General features: G+C 46.5%; 1 protein-coding gene and 1 long non-coding RNA gene across 5 annotated transcripts in view; one reads left to right on the plus strand and one right to left on the minus strand.

Annotated features, from left to right (window-relative positions):
• LOC115063823 overlaps positions 1 to 4,803 on the plus strand; it is a 30,397-nt gene extending 25,594 nt beyond the window's left edge. The window contains exon 3 of the long non-coding RNA XR_003843691.1: positions 4,533 to 4,803. This is a non-coding gene — a long non-coding RNA (uncharacterized LOC115063823). The remainder of the gene's footprint in view (positions 1 to 4,532) is intronic.
• Positions 1 to 7,500, minus strand: part of Fndc3b (fibronectin type III domain containing 3B) — a 290,533-nt gene that overhangs the window by 164,073 nt on the left and 118,960 nt on the right. The gene's annotated exons all lie outside the window — the stretch shown is intronic.

Raw genomic sequence — 7,500 nt, forward strand, 5'->3', positions numbered from 1 at the left:
GAGAGAGAGAGAGAGAGAGAGAGAGAGAGAGAGAGAGAGAGAGAGAGAGAGAGAGGTGTATACACCCATGTGTACATGCACAAGTTTATGGGCACGGGTAAATCAGAGGAGGAAGTTGGGTATCCCCCTACACCACTCTCCACCCAATTCCTTTGAGCAGAGAATTTTACTAGGCCTGGACTAGGCTGGCAGCTGGCAGGCCCCAGGGAAGCCCTGCCTCTGTTCTCCACAGCTCTGGGGGGACTGGCACATGGTCACACTATCCTCTTGTGGGTGTGTGTATGTGTATGCGTATTTGTGTACATATGTGTGTTGAGACAGGGTTTCTTTGTATAGTCTTGGCTGTCCTGGAACTCACTCTATAGAGCAGGTTGGCCTTGAACTCAGAGATCCACCTGCCTCTGCCTCCCAAGCACTGGGACTAACAGTGTGCACCATCACTGTCCAGCACACTAGGCTTCTTAAGATGGGTGCTGGGGCCCAAGCTCGGGTCCTCAGACTTGCACAAAAAGCACCCTTACACATCTCTCCAGGCCCCTGTGGCTGAATTTTGAGTACTAAAATATTTTCAAAAAAAAAAAAAAAAAAAAAAGACCCATAAGAAAATCCTTACAATGGTTACCTGCTACCTGAATGGCTGGCTTGTGACTCAGGGATCCCAGATGCTGGCATCCCCACCATCTTTAAGCCTGAAGTACTCTCTAGTCAGCTGAGGAGTGTAAGGTAGTCCATCAGTGAGTTTCTCTAGCTTTCAAGCTGACCTTCTCTTTGCCAGTAAAGACATCATCCATCATCGTTTTAAGTACACTGTGAAATGATACAGGTCTGGGCTTGGGGGTGGGGCTCCTTTGGCTTTTTATAACTGATTTGCTAGTTAATATTTATTTTTAATTATGTCTATGTGTGGAGATGTGCACGTGCTGGCGGGGAGGTGGGGTATGGAGGGGTGCATGCAGAGGCCAGAGACACAAAATCCCCTGAACTGGAATTAGAGGCAGTCATGAACTGAGTTCTGGAACAGCATCCAGAGCTCTCAGCCCCCGAGGTGCCATTACTCCAGCCTAAAAGGTCTTAAATCAGGGTCTCAAAGGATCTGGTCCAGACTGCCTAGTGAATGCTTGGTATCCGTGCCCTCAAGAACATCATGCCGGTGGGATGTGGACAGGACCTATTTCCATCATGGCCAACAGGAGACAAAGAGAGAAGATCAGAGAGACAGAAAGTGGGCAGGTATAATATGTCTCTTAGACATACACACACACACACACACACACACACACACGACCTATTTCTTCTATTTCATTTCCATTTCCAGAACATTGCCCATATAGTACCAACAGGTGGGAAGGAAATGCCTATAAAGGACTTTTCATATTCAAGCCTAACTCCATTACAGGAAATTGCTACAGCTATCTAATAACAAAACATTGGCTGCCTTCTCTGTTTTGTTTTGTTTTGTTTTGTTTTTTAAGATTTATTTATTTATTACATGTAAGTACACTGTAACTGTCTTCAGACACTCCAGAAGAGGGCATCAGATCTCGTTACGGATGGTTGTGAGCCACCATGTGGTTGCTGGGATTTGAACTCATGACCTTCAGAAGAGCCGTCAGTGTTCTTACCCGCTGAGCCATCTCACTAGCCCTGGTTGCCTTTTCTTATGAGGCAAGTGAGCAGAAGAATGCTAAAGTACTTCCATGGAAAAGGAAATATGGCTGGGTGCCTCCTGCACACCTGGCCAGGCTGACTCAACCCCAAACACACACACACACACACACACACACACACGCACAACATCTCATGCACACACATACACACACACATACACACATATGTGTCTCATATACATACATACACAGTGTCTCATATGCACATACACACAAACATACATGCACATATGTGTCTCATACATATACATACAATGTCTCATGCACACACACACACATACAGTGTCTCATGCACACACACATACACAATGCCTCTTTTCTCTCATTAAACATAAATAAGCAAAGTAAATCACCTTAATGGCCCAGAATAAAAACTAGTCTTTTCATATATTCATAATATACAGAAGTTACAAATTTTCATGTGGGGTTAAGCATTAACTTTGGTATTGAACAAGAAAGAGAGTACACTTTCTTATTTTATAGGAAATTTTCAATTAAAATCTATGTATGAGAGCCTGTCTTCACATAAGCGAACTTTAGCACTGTCTGGTAGAAATGGTGACTCATTCATCAGAAAGTTTTACTTCTTAAAAAGTGAAGTCCAAGGATGACCTGGAGCTGTGCACGCACATTCCCGAGAACAGCGCCCCAGGCCCCAGGTTTCTTATTTCCAGCCTTCCTGTCACGTACAGGGCGGAGATCTAGGACACTCATCCTTCAGCACTCTATCCTGCTTTGACTTGCCAGATGGAAGACAAAGATTAAGTTTCTATAGTTCCTCCACTGCTAGGATGGCAAAGGGTAGGCTTCTCTGGGAGGAAGCTCTGCATAGAGTTCCTGACCGAATGCAGTGCCTCCATTTCTCCTTTACAGCTCCGTACATGCATGTGATGCATGGTGGAAACTGCTTTAGGATTGTGCTGTTGTTACTTTGATGGTATTGGGGATAGAACTCAGAGCCCCACACTTGCAGGTCAAGCAACTGGCCCAGCTTGAAAGTTAGCACATTACATTCTAATGCCAAGTCACATAGAGTTTCCTGTAGGAACAATGAAAGCCTGCTGCTGATGGAGGGAAGGCATGGCTGGCAATCTCGAGAGGAGAAACCCACTCAAATTCCACGCTGGATTCCCCTGCCCATAGCATAGCGCATTCTTAGGTTTGTGCATGGCCACAATGAGAGCGCTGCTGGACCAATTACTATGCCAAAGCCAAGACCATTTATCCTAATAGGTTGTCAGCAGAAGTGTGGTGAGCATGGCAGCCACCACCCTTCCATGGCTGACACCTTGGGTGAGGAATGGGGCACTATCTGCCAACATCTGTCATCAAACCCAAGAGGACACAAGAGCTTCCTGATGAGAGGCAGCCTCTTGGTGTCTTAACAAACATCCTGGGTGCCTCCTGCACACCTGGCCAGGCTGACTCAACCCCAAACACACACACACACACACACACACACACACACACACACACACACACGGCTCTCTAGTGGTTGCTTTGAAAAGCCCCAAGGCAGTCACCAGCCTGGTGGTCTTCTTTACTCCTGCATTCTCTGTCCTTTCTACAACAGTATCAGCTCCTTGAATTGCTCTCTTCAGGGACCTGCCTTCTCTGGTTGTTTCCTGTCCTGCTAGGGAAGGAATTCTCTCCCTCAGATTGGGTGTAATGTTAGAAAGGCTCTACACTCAAGTCACAACATCAAGTCCGTGCTGGGTCCGGGGCTGGCTCAGTCGACAAGGCACAAGCACAAGGACCCGGGTTCAGTCCTTAGCACCCACACCCGAGCCAGGTGGGGAGCTGTAAACCTGCAACCCTAGAACCGTGAGAGTGGGGTACAAGGCGGCAGATTCATGAGATTGCTGGCTTGCCAGCTGTCTTAGTATTGTATTGCTGTGAAAAGACACCATGGCCATAGTTACTCTTACTAAGGAAAGCATTTAATTGAGTCTGCCTTATGGTTTCAGAGGTTTAGGTCTTTATCCTCATGGCGGGGAGCACACAGGCAAACATGGTAGCTAAGAGTTCTACCTCTGCATCCACATGAAGCAGGAAGACAGAGTCAATGGCCTGAAGTGGGTGGGGCTTTGATCTCAGCGCCCACCCCCAGTGGCACAAGTCCTCCAACATGGCCACCCTTCCTAATCCTTTCAAGTAGTGGCACTCCCTAAGCATTTAAATAGATAAACCTATGGGTCCATTTTATTTAAGCCACCACACCAGCCTAAGAGACAAAGTTCTGGTCCAATGAAAGACCCTGTTACCTATAAAAAAAGTAGAAAGTACCTGAGGACTGACAGTCGAGGTCTTATGCACCAGATGCATATATTTAAACACTCAAACTCGTGCTCACGCGTGCGCACATGCGCGCACACACACGCACACGCACGCACACGCACATGCGCGCGCACACACAGCAACTCTATACTGAATTCCTGTGTGAATATACTTTAAAAGTCAGCAGATCACTGCATCCCAGTGTAAAGAACAGATACACATACAACCTTGCTTTACGAAGTACCAAGGGAAAACACTTTGAGGCTGCTCGAGGAAACCCACTCACTCACTGGACAACAGCCTGCTTCTCCTGCCTTCTGCTTGTTTGGATGTGTTTTGAACATGCTAGCCATGCACTTTACCAGAGAGCTGCACTCCTGCCTGCTTCGTTTTCCCACCTGAGGCCTCCATATGACCCTCTTCCTTCTTCTGAAAGGGAGCTGTGCAACACTGGACAGCTCTCCTCGGAATGTAAGCCAGCACTCTGCTCGGTCCTGGGAAAAATTCAAGGTTTGTTTGTTTGTTTGTTTGAAAGGAAAAAAATGTGTCTATTCAGAATGCCTATATCACTTCAAATCTTATTTTCAGGGCTTATGTTGGATCAACGTGACATTATCGTTGCTAAGAAAAGCAGCTTCCTCCCAGGGCAAGGACAGATGCCACCTGGATACGTACACTAATGCTCTCCTCTATGATATTTGCCTGACCTGAACCACAGCCTCCAAATGCCAATTTTTCTCACACTTTAAGACACTGAAGCTATATCTTGAAGATCCTCCTACCGATGAGCAATGGACCAGAAAGGCATGCCAGCTTCACAACTGCCTGCGGAAATTCAGGCATACTTTAGAGCGAAGCACCGAGAGCGTCCCCATGGCCCTGCATGCTCAGCCAATGTGCCCACCTCTTTTAAAGCACAGTAAGATCAAACGTGCCAGCTCTCCTCGACATCTCCTGAGCCCTCACATCCCAGAGTTGCCAAGACCTGCCTCCTCAGATATATTCCTTTCAGAGTAACTGACATCATGCTTTGGGTATGACAAACGTGTGCATATTTGTTCCATGAGCAGATACAGTAGGTAATCTTATCGCACTTCTTTGAGATGTCTGGTTATACTCACTTGGCCGAGCCCCTGCCTTCAGGATTCATTGAAAAGGTCACGTGTAGGCAAAATTCTTAACGTTTTAAAGCTGTAGTGAGTTCCAGGACCATACAGGTGGTCACTGACCCACAGATGCCTTTCTGGACCCCAGGGATCACCAATTTGGCTGAAGCACAGGATGAATGGTTAGGAATTAACTACAAACTCACAAGAGTTTGCCACTCACTGCAGCAGCTAGATAAACACCACCAGCTTAAGAGAGTTCTGGGCCACAGCCACCCCAAGCCCATCTGTCTCTATTCTTCACTAACACAGTAGAAACTCCAGCACACCTTTGCCCTCCCCACACGTCCAAGATGTCTCGATGACTGTTGGCTTGTTTGTTTCTTTGTTTGTTTGTTCTGATGACGCCAATCTCATACCTCAAGATTGAAGTCTGAACCGGACAAGGCTTTATAAGCCCATGTGTTTTCCCTAAAAGTCCCTCATTTTCTCAGATTTCAGACATTCACACACACATACACGGGGACCAGCTGTTGCAATTAGCAAAGTGTTTAGATTTTCTTTTCTTTTGCTTTAAAAATTCGAGAAGGAATTTCAAGCGAGATGAAACTGCCATTCAGATCTGGGGGTTTTAAATAGATGGGTTTTGTGTTTCTCAGGCTAAAAATAATAGTCTGCACACTAAACGCCACGCTGCATAAATAAGATTCAATTCACAACACTGAATTGTGGGGTTCTGGGCAGGCGGCAGAAAACCAAGCTACGACAGGACTATTTCTGGAATAAGGCTTGGTGTTCGGGAACTTCTAAAATTGAGAGCTTTCCCATGAGAAAACAGATTTAGTCTCCCAAGCCCACTCAGGGGCTCTGGATGCTTGTTGGGGATCCGGAAGATGCTTGTGCTGTGGCTGGGAGAAAGGGAGCCATTCTGCACCCAGGGCTGGGGAAGTGGCACCATGCTCACAGCTCCCATCCAGGGGCGCCCGAGGAGGTGCCAACGTGTGGAAATGTTTCCCCAATGGGCATCTCCTACTATGCCATGAATAGCTCCTCAGTTCACTGCTGCACACTAAGCTTTGCTGGTAAATAACACATTCCTGAGATATACAATGTCAACACTGAGCAAGCCTCACCGGAGGCTCCTACCAAGCTCTTTCAGTGGGCCGGCCACAGTGAAGGCTTTCTGTTCTAGACCAGCAGAATGTTTAAACCTTTCTAAGATGACCCACAGGGCAGCTCCAACAACTATGCAGCATCCTCTGCCAGAGGCAGTAAAATCTCTCATCAGAACAGCACGGATGTTCACCTCTTAGGAATTTTTGAGACAGTCTCAACATGTAGCCCTGGTTGGCCTGAACCTCAGAGATCTACCTGCATCTGCCTCCCCAGCGCTGGGCTTAAAGTTGTGTGCTACCATGCCCAGCCCAACTCATATGTCACCTGTGGACTTTAACTTGAAACAATTATGGTCAAATTTAGGACTCCCGTGAGAGGAGAAACGAGGCTTGTCTCTAGAAGTCAACAGTGGATAACGCATGTGAAGCAGAAAAGAGAGTTCTCGAAGGTCTCTCAACCTCCCCCAGCACATCTACCCTTAACATCAAACACTAATTTCAGCTTCGTTTTCTCTGATTTCTAAAAAGGGGAATGGAAAATTCTTAAACTCAGTCAAAGAAAAAAAAAAAACAAAACTTTCCAGTAAGTGGTCTTAATGGAATTCTCCCTGAATGGCCTAAAGAATCACTTTAGTACCCGTGCCAACAGTTATACAGTTATACCGTGTTATACAGAGAAACTTGGAACTAAGATTACATTTACTAGGCTGAGGAGAATAGGTAGAAAGCTGGGGGGAGGGGAGGGAAAAAAAAAAAGGTGACCCCTCTCAAATGAAGTGGAATGTAGGGACAGGCTTGAGGACACTTTCTGGTGTCCACATGCGTACAGGGGCACACATACATGCAGCATTCCTACACAGGTATGTGCACACACGAGCAGCCCATGTACATACATACTGCACAGACACACAATGATGAAATGTACTCATGGATAAACTGGTATCAGTCTGCACAGAAACATCCTCAGCAACTCCTGGCCTTTGTCTTGGTTGTTAAAGGGGCGAAGGTGATGTCTTTCCATTTAAATTGTGACCAACTGGAAAACCATGGTACCACATGGGCTGTGTGATGCAGATGACAGCGGAACATCCCTCCAGGGCACACACTCACGGCAATCTGCTTCACCCACGAGGACAAAGAACCTGAGAAGCCTCCAGAGTTCCTGGAAAGGGATTTTCTGTTTTCCTCAATCCCGGTTCTATGTCGTTCCTTCCCCAGGGTGGGTAAGAAGTATTCCTTCCCCTGATAAACATTCTGTTTGGACAATGTCAACAACAACGAAAAAAATCTTTGCTTCGCCATCTATGAAAGGAAAGCCATACAAACAAAAAATAC

Source organism: Mus pahari, chromosome 4, assembly GCF_900095145.1.
Source record: "Mus pahari chromosome 4, PAHARI_EIJ_v1.1, whole genome shotgun sequence".
NCBI classification, from domain to species: Eukaryota; Metazoa; Chordata; class Mammalia; order Rodentia; family Muridae; genus Mus; species Mus pahari.